This window comes from Mauremys mutica, chromosome 7 (assembly GCF_020497125.1).
Source record: "Mauremys mutica isolate MM-2020 ecotype Southern chromosome 7, ASM2049712v1, whole genome shotgun sequence".
NCBI classification, from domain to species: Eukaryota; Metazoa; Chordata; order Testudines; family Geoemydidae; genus Mauremys; species Mauremys mutica.
The window spans coordinates 81,899,763-81,912,327 of NC_059078.1; the positions used below are offsets into that span (position 1 = coordinate 81,899,763).

General features: G+C 41.2%; 1 long non-coding RNA gene across 4 annotated transcripts in view; it reads right to left on the reverse strand.

The window, feature by feature from the left end:
• Positions 1-12,565, reverse strand: part of LOC123374402 — a 97,175-nt gene that overhangs the window by 12,246 nt on the left and 72,364 nt on the right. Inside the window, exons 5-6 of one of the 4 annotated variants that reach the window (XR_006581095.1) lie at positions 11,995-12,093; positions 8,606-11,227 (exon numbers count right to left, since the gene is read on the reverse strand). The exons of 2 other annotated variants lie outside the window; for them this stretch is intronic. This is a non-coding gene — a long non-coding RNA (uncharacterized LOC123374402). Of the gene's footprint in view, positions 1-8,605; positions 11,228-11,994; positions 12,094-12,565 lie in introns of those variants that run through there. One more of the 4 variants, XR_006581096.1, reaches the window with a different exon arrangement.

Here is a 12,565-nt window from a genome sequence, read left to right on the forward strand (position 1 = left end):
GATTTAAGCTGTGCAGCCAAATGCTTGTATTTGTTGTGTATATTAGTATTGGAGAGATCCCCTCCTCCCTGGGGCAGAAAAGGACTGCCCCTGCCATGGTCAAACACACCCTCCCCTGGACCCCCTCCCCCCAGGTACTGTGAGTGAAATTAACAAGGATACCAGAAACCACTCCTAACCCCCGGGGGGCTGAACCACTCAGGGAACAGTTGAGTTTAAACTATTCTTATGCAGGGAGCAGGCTTCTCTCTCCCTCCCTCAGTCAGTCTCCTTTTCTTACCGGTCCTCCGTACCGGCCTGTACCAGCTTACTTTCACCTCTGATTAGAGAACATGCTTGTTTAAAGTTGCACAATGCTCCCTTATACTGTTGTTTGGCAGCCGCCTGCTTTGTCCACTGCTTGCAGAAAGAGCAGCCCGTTGGAGCTAGCTAGTGGGGGCTTGGAACCAGGGTGGACCGGCAGCATCCCATCAGGTCCTGTAAGTTCCCTGTGTGTCAGCCACCCAGCAGGCTATTAATTGCTGGGCAATTCAGCTGTCCCGCCCCCCACTGCCCTGTGCTGCTCCTGCCCTCTGCCTTGGAGCTGCTCCCAGGAGTCTCCTGCTTGCTGTGCAGAGGGGGAAGGGAAGAGGGGGGCTAATGTCAGGGTGTCCGCTTCCCCCCGCTCCTGCCTCCTGTTCCTGTACCCTGTCTCCACAAAGCAGGGGGAGGGGGGACATGACAGGGCTCAGGACGAGGGATCTTGCTGGCAGCAGCTGCTGTGTCAACTTACTGATCTACTTAAAAAGGCAGAGTACTTAGAGGGGGGTCAGCGTACTTAAAGAGACAATGCGTGTCTCTCACACATGGGGTGGGTGTCTCTCTCTCACACACACACACACACACACACACACACACACACACACACACACACACACACACACAGTGTGTCTCTGTCTCTCTCCGCCATGCTGTGTCTTCTCCCTCCATTTGGGCTGCCTTGTAGAGTGTGAGGCTACATTAACAATGTGTTAACCCCAGGGCCGGCTCCAGGTTTTTTGCTGCCCCAAGCAACAAAAAAAAAAAAAAAAAAAAAGGGCCGGAGTGCCGCCCCTGAAAAGTGCCGCCCCAAGCACATGCTTGGGATGCTAGTGCCTAGAGCCGGCCCTGGTTAACCCTTGAGCGCTCAGCCGAGTGCTAGTTCATCATTTAGCAGTAAGGCATTCCCTGGGAAATATCCCACCCTCTGACTCCACCACCTCAACCAAGCTTCACAATCATCATTGCTGTGTACAGTATTAAATTGTTTAAAACTTATACAGTGTATATATAAAACAGTCTTTTGTCTGGTGAAAAAAATTTCCCTGAAATCTAAACCCCCCCCCCCCTTTACATTAATTCTTATGGGAAAATTGGATTTGCTTAACATCGTTTCACTTAAAGCAGCATTTTTCAGGAACATAACTACATTGTTAAGCTAGGATCTACTGTAGTAGCTTTCCAGACATGCCTTTTAGAACCCCAGCCTCAGAAAAACAGGAAAAAAAAGGACCATCTGGAGCCCAACACTTCTTACTAGATGGTAAAATAGCCCAGATATTATGTAAAGGGTTTACACAAAACTACTTTTCAGAGATCCCTAGAATGTATCTACAAGCAAAATTTTAGTCCTAACCCTGTGTATTTGAATTGTAATAGATATTTGGTGCAGTTTCCATTTGCAGTGTCACAGAAGGAGGATATAGGTGACTTTATTTTTAAGAAATGGGAGTATTTTACATTGATATAAGCAGCATCTTTAAGACCCAGGCTCCAATATTATGATTTAGTAATTTGTTTGTTGTCCTATATTAGGGTATCAGATTGTCAGCTTATGAACAGCTGCACCAATTCCACACATTTTATATGCTAACTAACAATGGAACATTACAAAACTACAAAGACTTGTCCCGTCCATTTAACCAGCATGTCACATATGGTAACAAAACATAATGCAGCTCTGTCAAAGGTCCACCCACAACCTTCACTTCATACTATAGAAATAGGCATTTGAGTTGTGTCTTCCTGCTTCCAAGCTTGTTCACATGAAAGCAACTTAAACATTTTAGAAATTGTTGGATCAAAAAAAAGTGTGACTCTTAAAAAAAGTTAACAATACCCTTCACAGTATCTAGATTTTTCTTTCTTAGAAATCAGTGTAGTTAAAAAAAAAAGTGTTCAATTTGTTTTAAAATATAGGTTGATACTAAACTATAAAGCAGGGCATCCACCTTTCTTAAGCAAAGATAAGCTATTCATATAAAAGATCTAACCAGCACAGATTAAATGAGAGACCTGAATCCTCAGAATATTAACGCAAGTGTAAAACCCAGCCACTAGAAAAATGTAACTTTTTGAGCACTTTAACAAACATTTTGCTGTTTGGAAAAAAGCCCCTCAAAGTTTATGAAACCTTACTTTGAAAGTTTAATACCATCTATTCTGTCAGCTTTCCCTCATCAAGCATTAAAATATCCACATCCCCACACAACTCATCTTGCCACAAGTTGGTAGGACATTCATATACTGGTAACACCAACAGCTGGAGGCTAAAGGAACAACTAAAATTAAAGGTAATTTTCAAAACAAGATCTCTTCAATGTCTTATTTGGAAAAAGATGTCATTCTATTGTTACGGGGGGGGGGGGGGGGGGGGAGATGACCCCAAGGCCAGAGTGGTGCCCAAAGCAGAAATGAGAGAATGCTGAATAAGCCTTAAAACTACTCTTTGAAGAGGCTGGCTTTCCCTTCCCACCCTCCCAAAGTGAGTAAGTGGAAATTACAGTGGCAAATAGAGGAGGGTGGCTTGAGCACAAAATGTTCCTGAAACAAGTCCCATACCATAAATAACTGAATGTGTCCAATTTGGTTTTACTCACATTCTACAAATAGCTATTTTAAGCACTTAATTTTAATAATTAAACTCACTTCACACTGGCGAACATTACAAATTTGGAACAAGTTTTCTTAAAGGAAAACAATGGAGGTGACAGCTGAGTTTTCCCAAATCTGATCACCTTCTTACCTTTGAGAATTCATAGGCAAACTATTACACAAATAACTCTGTTCTATAGTTTCTTGGAATTATGAATCTGCAAGCATTTATATTAGTTTTTACAATCTCTATAAAATGGACACTTCTCCTCCTGCAGAGCAAGGGTGGGTTTTACCACTAAATCACGTACAAAGAGCAACCTAAAAATGAAGGGCCTGATCCTGTGAATCACCTAGTTATTTCACCTCCCAGTTAAGAGAATAGCAGTTGGGAGCACACAGCACCTCACAGGAAACACTCAGCACCCTGGAGGATCAGGCCTTTAAGTACAAAATCAAAGGGCCCAATCCTGAAGTCTTTGGGAGTTTTGCCTGAGAAAAAAATTTCCTGATTGTTATTCTAAGAATGATTACTTAAGGGAACCATGTTAACAAACACACGAAGTAAAAACAAACAATAATCAAACATTGGATCGTTTTCACCAACAATCTAGACAAAGTTGACTTGAACCTGATCCCACAGTCCATACTCTGGGCCAGGTTCTGCCATCCATACTGATGCTGGAATGGCTTTTGGAGTAAGAGCCCTGTTCCTTTGACTTCAAAAGTGATTTTTTGCCTGACTAAAGCCTGCAGGACTTGGCCCCATGTGTCAACTCTAAGCTACAAATGAACTGAAGTCACTTTAACTAATTTATAATTAAACTAAATCATTAAGGACCAACTCACATCCATGTGAGCACAACGAAACCTATGGAGACAAATCCTACATAGATGTAAGTAAAGGCAGGATTTGGCACTCAGTAAAGGAGGCAAGAGATCCTTCAGTCAGCATAGTCAAAACCTTCCTGCCAATTAAACAGTAAAGAGATCCTATAAAATTTCAGTTGCATGGCCTTTAAAGTAAGTAGTACTGAAGCAAGAAGCAAGAAGCAGCTTACCAAGACACTGTTGAAAAATTAAGGCAAAAGATTTTGATGTTAGCTGGCTACGTAAAATTGTTGTTGCAGTTTTAGAAACGTTTTCATTAAAAAAAAAAAAAGTCTGTCAGCGCTGAGAAATATTTTCTTCAAGACTGTATGATCCACACAGTTCCAGAGGAGAGGACATTGCTCTTCAGCCATGATGTTACGAAACTACCTTGCAAATAAGAACTCTCCCCTTTTATTACAATGGGTCTTGACATTGACATTATCATGTTAATTGGCTGAATTCAACCCAGTGTTTGAATTGAGGCTGTGAAGAGGTGTAGATGTTGACCACAGCTAACTCTACTAAAGGCAAAAAGCAATTCTAAAAGCAATTAACCATACTAAGCCCCTAAGAATTTATGTACTGAAATCAAAACTAATCTGACTCAGTGTTCCCCAAAAATGTGCTATTTTTCCCCCCTTCAGCAAAGCTAATGATTGGATCTGTTAAAAAAATGTAAAGAGACCAAATGATGACAGTCACTTTTTTGTTCAGAAAAAAGCTTACAAAATAGAATTTGAAAAATCACAGTATAATTTGAAAGATCAAGACCCTCAAAGTAGTAAAGAAAGAAGAATGCAGTTATACTTTTGTTACAGATGCAATAAGCTGGCAGAGTTTTCAACAATAACAAAAGTTTGTGAGCTTTAGTTTGTAAGTTTACTGCTATACCCTGTATGGTCCAAATAATTACAGTCCCAAGATAGCAAAGTGCTTAAGAGCATGCTTAACTTACAGCCAGGGCCGGCTCCAGAGCCCAGTGGGGCAAGCACCCGCCTGGGGCGGCCCTTTCCCGGGGGGGCGGCAGGCTGGGCCGGCGGACCTGCCGCAGTCATGCCTGCGGGAGGTCCACCGGAGCCCCGGGAGCAGCGGACCTCCCGCGGGCATGACTGCGGAGGGGACGCTCGGCCGGCGGCTCCAGTGGACCTCCCGCAGGCATGACTGTGGACGGTTCGCTGGTCCTGCGGCTCGGCTGGACCTCCCGCAGGCATGCCTGCGGCAGCTCAACCGGAGCCGCCGGACCAGCGAACCGCCCGCAGCTGCAGGAGGTCCAGCCGAGCCGCGCGACCAGCGGACCCTCCGCAGTCATGCCCGCGGGAGGTCCGCTGCTCCCGGGGCTCGGGGGCGCCTCCCGGGCATGACTGCTTGGGGCGGCCAAATTTGTAGAGCCGCCCCTGCTTACAGCGCATTAATAGTTTCACTGAAGTCTCAACTGGGTGGCTGTGAGTAGGTTTCAGGGGGTCCACAAAGCATGACTGGCATTAGATTTGCTAGAGCCCAGGGCAGAAAGCCAAAGCTCCAACACACAGGACCAAAGCCCAGGGCCCCGAGCCCAGCCACATGGGGCTGAAGCTGAAGCAATTTAGTTTTGCGGGGACTCCTGTGGTGTGGGACCCCAGCGCAACTGCTCTGCTTGCTATCCCCTAATGTTGGCCCTGGCTTTTATATGCAGAAAAAAACGTTGTGGCCCAGCTGGGCTGTGGCGTTTTTAATAACGTGGGGGGGTGGGAGGGAGGTCAGAAAGCCTCTTGTCTAGGACTCTTCATGGTGCTTAAAGTTATGCCTGGGTCTAGGTGCTGGACTGGGGGCTATACATGTTTGGAAACAGCATTACGGTCATTTGGCATTTTTTAAAATATAGCCTTTATACAGAAGCCAGACTGTGTAGATACACCTGATGCTGCACAGTTCTTATTTGCACAGAGCTGCTTCACCAACTCAGAGTCTACCTTCATGCAAGGAAGTGTCTGCCAGATAAGTGACAAATTCATGAAGAATTTTATTTCCTCTAAAGATATGATGCTCATGTATTCATTAATACAATTCTTATTAATATAAATCCCTGCCCATTCCCAGGACTGGAGACAACAAGGCAGTGAAGGCCGTGGGGATGCAGTGCACATACACACACTCATATTATATTCATACTTGAGTCTATGACCCAGCAAACAGCATCCTGGCTTGATTTGTTGCTTTAAGAACATAAAAACATAATGGCCATACTGGGTCAGAACAAGGGTCCATCTAACCCTGTAACCTGTCTTTTGACAGAGGCCAATGCTAGGTGCATCAGAGGGAATGAAGAGAACAGGGAATCATCAAGTGATCCATCCTGTCACCCATTCCCAGCTTCTGGAAAACAGAGGTTAGAGATATGTCAGAGCATGGTTTTGTACCCCTGCCCAACCTAGCTAATAACCATTGATGGACCTATCCTCCATGAATTTATCTAGTTCTTTTTTGAACCCTGTTATAGTCTTGTATCAGAGGGGTAGCCGTGTTAGTCTGGTTCTGTAGAAGCAGCAAAGAATCCTGTGGCACCTTATAGACTAAACGGATGGACATCATACCTAATGGACTAAAGGTAAAAAATCCACTATAGTCTATAAGGTGCCACAGGATTCTTTGCTGCTGTTATAGTCTTGGCATTCACAATATCCTCTGGCAAAGAGTTCCATAGGTTGACTGTGTGATGTGTGAAGAAATACTTCCTTTTGTTCGTTTTAAACCTGCTGCCTATTACTTTAATTTGGTGACCCCTAGTTCATGTTTTATGAGGAATAACTAACACTTCCATATTTACTGTCTCCAAACCAGTCAAAATTTTATAGACGTCTATCATATCCCTGCCTTAGTCGTCTCTTTTCCAAGTTGAAAAGTCCCAGTCTTATTAATCTCTCCTCATATTGAATCTGTTTCATACCCCTAATCTTTTTTTGTTGCCCTTTTCTGTACCCTTTCCGATTCCAATATATAGCTTTTTTGAGAAGGGGTGACCAGATCTTCGTGCAGCATTCAAGGTGCGGGAATACCATGGATTTATATATAGGCAATGTGATATTTTCTATTTTATTATCTATCCCTTTCCTGATGATTCCCAACATTCTGTTAGCTTTTTTGACTGCTGCTGCACAGTGAGTGGATGTTTTCAGAGAACTATCTACACTGACACCAAGATCTCTTTCTTGAGTGGTAACAGCTAATTTAGACCCCATCATTGTATATGTATAGTTGGGATTATGTTTTCCAATGTGCATTACTTTGCATTTATCAACAATTAATTTCACCTACCATTTTATTGCCCAGTGACCCAGTTTTGTGAGATCCCTTTGTAACTCTTGGCAATCTGTTTTGGACTTAATTATCTTGAGTAGTTTTGTATCATCTGCAAATTTTGCCACCTCACTGTTTCCAGATCATTTCTGAATATTTTGAACAGTACTTGTCCTAGTACAGATCCCTGGGGGACACCACTATTTACCTCTCTCCATTCTGAAAACTGACCATTTCTTCCTATCCCTTGTTTCTTATCTTTTAACCAGTTACTGATAATAGTGGATAGCTGGGTGGATAGCAGTAGATATGTTGCATAGCCAATTTAAGATGCCTTTTTTGATTTTTTGTCAGTGGTAGGGAAGCCTGGATCCTTGAAGTTGGAATCTTTCTTGCCAACAGAACAGGAATTTTCAGCTCCCTAGCACAGTATTTGGAAATAGGTCCCATACCAAGTAGTGGTCACAGGGCTTTCATCCACTTTTTCATTTGCAGCCATAGTTTCCCCTCTAATATTATCATCATCCTACTCACATAGCATAGTCTCACCTGCTCACAAAACATATTGCAGAAAGATCTAAGCATAAATATATAACAATAGGTTATGAACGGTGTCAGCTTTTGAACTCCCGTGCTAGTTTGTGTCATCATCTTTAAATTATTTAAACATGGCATGGTGTGCTCTAATGTCTATCAGTACAGTTCATGATGGTAACCTTCAACCAGAGGTGTGACGGGATTATGCTACTAGATGCCACTAGCAACTCTAGACTGGTTTTCAAAGAATGCATAATATTATTACTCTCCCACCTTATTTTCTTCATTATGGACAGACTGATTATGAAGAATATGAGAGCCAGACATTGTACATAGTTACACAAATTACATATTATATGAAGCATAATACAAAGTGTTTGCTTAATTATAAGCACCAGTATTAAAAAGAACACAGATTGGGACCAGGTGGGGAAGGAAGATCGGTTGATGCTAGCCAACTAATAGAATTTAGTATCACCTTGCACCTTTGTATTTTTTCATAAATAAATGGTTCTGGAAGGTGACTTTTTTGTACTGAAAGTAAAGTCATACTGTTCGTGATACGTGTGTCAAAAATCTAAATGCAACTTGTAAAAGGAATGTCACATGTTATTAATGTCTTACATGGTCACTGATCAACTGCTGGGAACCTTACAGAAATGTGATACAGTTCAGCTGATGTGAAAGAGCTCTCTTAATCTCTTTTTTTCACATGCATAAGTAACTCCATGCTGCATGTAAATGTCGTATATCTATAGTAAACAGATCATTTAAAATTATTTATGTATGGCACAATATGTATTTTAATGATATTTTTTGTAAAGGTCAGATAATGCAAAGGAAAACAGGTAAAAGAGAAACCAATAGCTCACCTAGGTGGATAGTGCATTCAAGTTACTTACAAGCATTTTACATAACATAATGCATTGGTGGTAAGGAAGGAAACTATTTTTCAATGTTGAATGAAAAAAGACTAATCAGGAAAACCCTTTGAATACAAAGAATACTGCAATTGAAACAAATGCGGGTGCACACACACACGGCTGTAGTTTGGGAGCTGATATGAGGGAAATCTCAGAAACTCCAAGTTTGATGTTCAGTCATCATCCAAAACCAGAGATGTGATACTGGTGATAAAATGCTCATACAGATCTCTGCATTATTCCTTTTTCACGTAGCTCATGAACTAAGAACAAAAGGTCAGGTCTACACTTGAAACTTTGCTGATAAAGTAATTTTCTGATAAGGGAATAAATGTTTTGCAACATTTCTACACCACCAAAAGCCCTAGTATAGACCCAGTTATACTGGCATTTTGCTGGTGTAGCTTTGCAGAACCAACATAAACTATACTGACAAAAGCACTTTTTTGCCAAAATAAGCAGTGTCTACTTCTTCTATTCCCATAGTTAGCTCAGCAGCAATGATGAAGTTTTTCCATCACTTTGTCTTGTACCAACTTCATGGTTTTATTCATCTTTAAACCTTTTTGATCTGTGTCATTTTTCATTGTGTCTATCCAACACATCTTTGATCTTCCTCTATTTCTAGTTCCCTGCACTCTGGTATTCTTTCTGGGTCCATTTTCAACATATGTCCAAATCACTGCAGTCACATTTCTTGGATCTTTTGTAACAGCATTATTTCTTGCCCTAGCCAGTTTCTTATCCCTTCGTTTGTTATTTTTTTCCCCAGTCTTGAAACTCAGAATTCCCTTCAGCCAGTAAGTTCTGGAGTCAGTATCAGCTTTCCTCATATTCCAACATTCCAACCTGTACAGCAGTATTGGCCTAACAATTTTCTCATATGCTGATTTTCATTTTTATTAGAATGTCTTTAGCCTTCCAGATCTTAGAGTTTTCTGAATGCAATAGCAGTTAGCCAGGAGTCCTCTTTTTATGTCACCTTCACAATTTCCATTCTTCAGTACTAGCCCTCTGAGGAACACAAATTCTTCCACTTGTTCTAGTTTATTGTCCTTGAGTTTTATCCTTACATCGTCCTCATCTTCCAGTTGTAATAATTTTTGCTTTCTCCATGCTGATCTTCAATTCAAAATTTTCTGCTCTCTCAGTCTACCTTATCAGATAGTATTGACCAAGGAGAATAACTATGAGATCAATATCATCTGTGAATTTAAGGATATTCACTGTGCTTCTAAATAACATGCATTCTTGTCTCTCTCCTAGGTTCATTCAGAACCATTCTATTAGCTTCCTTTCTACTTTCACTGCACTCATCGACTTGCTGTAGATGTTGTCTATCAGTTTGATCAATCTCTCGGGGATGCCGTACATTCTCAAGACTTGTAATAATCCTTTCTGCCAAATGCTATCAAAAGCCTATCTGAAGTCTATAAAGTAGTTGAAAAACAGGTTCGGTTGTGTTCTATGTACTTCTCAGATAGCTGTTTTAAAACAAAATAACTGATCTATTTTACTTCATCCCGGTCTAAATCAAATCAAGCTTGTTCCTCTGCAAGCACTGCTTCCACATCTCGCTTTACTCTCCTCTGCAACATCTTCATGAATGCTTTTCCCAGCATGACCAATAAGCTGATTCCCCTGTGGTTCTTGCATTCACTCTTATAAACTTTTGTATAGATTGGTAGTGTTATTGCTTTTGCCCATTCACTCAGCACTTGCTCTTGTTTGTAAATCTTGTTATATAGCTTGTGCATCGCCTTTCCTGGGTGTTTGTCACCTGCTTGCAGCAGTTATGTTGTCACTTCCTGGCACCTTTTCTTTTCCAAATTGGCTCTTGAGATCTTTACTACTTCTAAGAATTTTAGCATCTGTTGCACTAGGAAGCTTCTCCTGAATCATTTCATCTACTCTGTTTTGCATGTTGTACAGGTCTTCAAAATATTCTTTCCATTGCTTATTCTTTGCTAATTCATCCTTGATTATTTGCTCACACTTGTCTTTCAGCGCTGACATCTTCAACTTGCAAGATAACAGAACTGTGTGGGACATGTAATACAACCCTTGCATTGCACTTCGTGTATTCTTCTGCTTCTTTACCTTGGTCATTTTTCCAGTTGTTTCTATCTTTCTGGTCAATCTGTTGTACGTGGCTCTTACAATTGCCTTTTATTTTCCTTCAGTTTCCTAAAGCTTGTCACTCAATTGCAGCGTTTCATCTGTTATCCACCTTAGTTTCTTCATTTGGGGCCAATACTTATTCAGTAGTTCTCATAATCCCATTTTTATGCTATTCCATGTCTCTTCAACATTTATTTCTTCTTTCTGCACAGCTTCATTGTATTCTCTCTTGATATGTAGCTCTTTTGATTTGTCCACGTCATACATCCTAATTCCTGGCATTTTTTCAGTTGCTCTCAGCCTCAACCTCATTGATGCTAGCATTAATTTTAATGATCTGATCCAATATGGCCACAAACTATTTGCACAACAACCCATTTGATTTCCATCTGCAATTCACAAGTACAAAGTCTATCGTGTTCTTTGTTTGCCCATCAGGTGATGTTTCACTTCTGCAGCTTTCTGCAGAGTGTTTGTTATTATAAAGTTGTTGCTTAGTCAAAAATTTAGTAGCCTCTGTCCTCTTTGGTTTTCTTCATGGAGTCTGAATCTACCTACTGCTCCAGCCCAGGAATTCCAGTCTGATCCTACTTTTGCATTAAGATCTCCTATAATAAAAAATACATCGTGTCATGAAACTTCTTTTTTAGGGTTGCCAACCCTCCAGGATTGTCCTGGAGTCTCCAGAAATTAAAGGTTATATGATGTGATGAAATATCCAGGAATACATCCAGCCAAAATTGGCAACCCTACTTGTATTACTTTCTGCAAATCATTATAAAATTCATCAGTTTCATTCTTGGGAACTGCTGAGGTCAGCACATTGTGACATTCCCCAGAGTGCGACCTGAACTGTTGTCTCCCTTTAGTTCTGTAGCCTGGGATGCCTTTTACACTGCTTTGCTAGTGAACGGCAAACCCCTCCAGGCTCTGCTTACTCACAGCCACCAGCATGCAAAGTCACTCCCAGCTGAATTCATGAATGCTATCCCCAGCCATCCATGAATAGATACAGGGTTACATCTGCATATCCCTCAGCCCCAACCTTGCCCCATAGAAATGTGCATCTTGTACTGTTCAGTAGCCCAGTGGATGGCACAAGCTCATGTTTAATCTCTCATTCCAACTATGGGTAATGAATATGCATTAGCCCTGTTGACTCAAGTAGAGAATCCACAAACACTTCAAACACACACACCGGTTTAGATAAAACAGTAAAGAAGTTTATTAACTAGAGAAAGATAGATTTTAAGTGATAAGTGATAAGGCATATAAAAATCAAAGTTGGTTACAAAAGAAATAAAAATAAACATGCAAGTTATTTCCTCAGCTTTCCCAGGGCTAATAGGTTTAAAAGCAAAAAAAAAATTCTCACCCAAAAGCTTTCAGCAGTCTGTAACTGGCTGGAAAACCTCCAGGCCATGGCCACTCCCCCACAGTTCAATGATGCACCTTCGTCTATCAAGCAATCTTGCTGCCATGAGTAGAGATGGGAGAGGACAGGTAATTTGTGAGTTCTGAGTTCTCCATTCTTATACCTTTTCCCCCTCTTTGAGGATTAGCCCCAGCTGGGGCATAGACAAAACAGTCCACTGTGTACATGAGATCTGAAATGTCTTTTAGGTGAATTGTAAGTTTCTTGCTTACACCTTCTGTGTATGTGAAGTTTGAACTGTCTCGTAGATGACATGTAAATTTTGTTTATAATCTCCCCTGAGGGCAAATGGTTGTTTCAGCAGTTAATAGTTTTCCAACACCTGTGGTCAGTTTCATGTTGTCTCTGAGAAGTTAGTCTGTGGGTGTTCCCCAGAACTATACCATATGTCAGTAACAAACATACAGCAAAATATCATCATTTCAATGTTAAACACATTTCAACAGGATAATAATATTCAGCAGATGATGAGTTTTCAAATGATAACTCACAAGGCATATTTTGTACAAAA